We start from the raw sequence: 3,232 nt of genomic DNA, 5'->3' as shown, positions 1-3,232 counted from the left end.
TTTATTTAATACTTTTGTCGTATTGTTCTATTTGATGTTGCGCCATTGAAGACAGGTTGATGACGACAACAACAAAAGAACAACAACAACAACAGCAGCAGCAGCAGCAACAATAACAACAACAAAGGCCACAATACTGGAAATGCTGCTGTCACCAGCAGCAGAATAACCCTGCTGCTGAAGCTGCTGAGAGTGAATGACGAAGTGTAACAGGAATGCGGAGGTTCCCTAAGCTTCGTGCAGAATGCACAGCACGAGAGGGGGTGGGGAGGGGGATGGGGGTTGTGTGTGTGTGTGGGGGGGGGCAATGGCAAATGGAAAAAGAAAAATTCAGTTGAAATTTGGGAATGAAATGAAAGGCAATCATTCGTGTTGTCTTCAAATACTACTACTGCTGCTGCTACTACTACCACCACCACCACCACCACCACCACCACCACTATTACTACTACTACTACTAATAATAATAATAATGAGGATGATAATAATAATAATAAGGATAATAATAATGAGGATAATAATGATAATGATAATAATAATAATAATAATAATAATAATAATAATAATAATGAGGATGATAATAATAATAGTAATAATAATAATAATAATAGTAATATTGATGATAAAGAAATAAACCATCAGAGGTGTGCTCATTTACCCAAATTCTTTGAACAGATGAGACCAATCAATTTGTTAGTTTTAGAAATGAATGTAAAAGAGAATTTGTTTTTTGAAGGATTTCTTGATAATGCAAATGATCTGATATGATGTCAACACAAGATTATGTTGAGAGCGCAGAGAGCACTAGAGAAGTGCAAAAAAAAAAAAAGGAAGAAAAAGAAAGAAAAAGAAAAGGTATAAAAGAAAGAAAGAAGATATAATGAAGGGAAAAATAAGTGACTAACTTTGTGAATATCCATCCATGCTGGCATAAATTTGAAGTTGGAAAGAAAAGAAAATTGCTTGCTTAAGAAAATGAGATAAAAATAATGAGAAAAAACAAAACAAAATGAAATGATAAAAGAAAAAAAACTTGGTAGCCTTAAAAAGTAATCAGTGATGAAAAATACCAAAAGTATGAGAATATAAATATCTTCAGTTAAATAGGGATATAAACTACCTGATAGAAAAAATAGGGCAGTTGACAAAGCACTTTTAGGGGGAGAATGAAAGGTGATGAGAATTTAGTTAGAAATAGTTATTAAATGATATTTTTTTCTAGTCTAGACACAAGGCCCGAAATTTTGGGGAGGAGGCCAATCGATTAGATCGACCCCAGTACGCAATTGGTACTTAATTTATTGACCCCAAAAAGATGAAAGGCAAAGTCGACCTCAGCGGAATTTGAACTCAGAACGTAAAGACAGACAAAACACTGCTAAGCATTTCACCCGGTGTGCTAACATTTCTGCCAGCTCACCATCTTCTGAGACCCCCTTCGGTCATGAATGTCCATGGGATTGCACCTAGAAAGTTACCCTCACAGGCACAAGTCCAGGCAAAGTTGTTTATGGAAGACCAGCAGTCGCCCATGCACACCGGCCTCCCCTCTCCATGCCACCGATGTTGTCCAAGAGAAAGGCAAAGGGGCCGATACAGCTTGGCACCAGTGATGTCGCAACTCATTTCTACAGCTAAGTGAACTGGAGCAATGTGAAATAAAGTGTCTTGCTCAAGAACACAACATGCAGTCCAGTTCGGGATTTGAACTTGCAACTTCATGATCGTAAGCTCGACGCTCTAACCACTGAACCATGTGCCTTCACACTCGCCATCTTAGCTATTAAATAATATTATATCAATGCAGGCATGGCTGTGTTGTAAGAAGTTTGCTTTACAACCACATGGTTCCTGGTTCAGTCCCACTGTGTGGCACCTTGGACAAGTGTCTTCTACTATCACCTTGAACCGACCAAAGCCTTGCAAGTGGATTTGGTGGATGGAAACTGAGAGAAGCCTGTCGTATATATATGTGTGTGTGTGTCCGTTCTCCACCACTGCTTGACAACCGGTGTTTGTGGGTTTACATCCCCATAGCTTAGCAGTTTGGCAAAAGAAACTGATAGAATAAGTAGTAAGCTTTACAAAAAATAACAAAAACTGGGGTCAATTCATTCAACCAAAATTTTACAAGGCACTGCCCCAGCATGGCCACAGTCTAGTGACTGAAATTTGTAAAAGATGAAAGGTATTTAACCCTTTAATCTTTTAATTTTTAGCATTCAGATTCCTCAGCCAAAGGCATTTCATATTTACTCACATTGTTTTTAATTAATCTTTTAGCTTCAAGATTGCGATGATGTGATTGTTTATTTTTAGGATGACATTGTAGGTCAAATGTGAGAGGCCAGATCTGATCAGTCTGAACATAAAACAGGTAGAAATCATCATCATCATCATAAACAATTTATTACCAGTGGTTAGCATGCATAAATAAAATCGTAAGACGTAACTTATTCTTAAAAACATGCTAAAAAGGCTATATAGGACACAGTTTTAAATTTCTTTATTTACTGCTGGACTATATATTTACGCTCCTGCACTAAGTTCAAATCCTTAAATGGATAAAGATGGAGCTGTCTTGCGCATGTGTTTTCGGTACGTATTTACAACTACATAATTATTCATTAATTAGTGATTCCACTGATGAGCTACAGATTCCAAATTAGTATATTTGGTGATTAATAGCAAAACTAGAGTTACATTATAAATAATATTATTTATTAAAAAAATCATTTCTTTATTTGCCATACGAGTGACAAATTAGAAGATGTGACTAGGATAAATTATGCAGATCAGAGAGAGACTTTAGTCCCAGCAATCACTGTTTGTTCTTAGTACCCACTCCTAGCTGTGTTCTTCAGCTTACAGGAGTATGCTGAGAACAGACCCATACACTTGCCAATCTCACCTGCCTTTTAGAAAATTTTCTGAAAGTGAAACTTGAAATAAGGTGATGAAGGATTTGACTGAAGAGGTAAGAATCTGTCTTCAGTCCTCTCAGATTTGTCTACTATAAAACCTCTATTACTATAATTTGCAGACAGAAGAAAGTCTTGCCCTTTCAGGCTAAAAGAAGTTAGTGGGATGATCCTTACAATGGACTTGGTCAATAGATTTATCTTACACTTCATGACTCAATAATGCTCAGACATTTGACAAGTGTCCAGAGAATAGTTCCATCTCTCAACATGTTTGTCCAATAGATCCAGCTGATGTACTTTCATGTCTA

The sequence above is a fragment of the Octopus bimaculoides genome, chromosome 11 (assembly GCF_046866305.1).
Source record: "Octopus bimaculoides isolate indiv1 chromosome 11, ASM4686630v1, whole genome shotgun sequence".
NCBI lineage: Eukaryota > Metazoa > Mollusca > Cephalopoda > Octopoda > Octopodidae > Octopus > Octopus bimaculoides.
Note: the sequence above shows the minus strand (reverse complement) of the source record.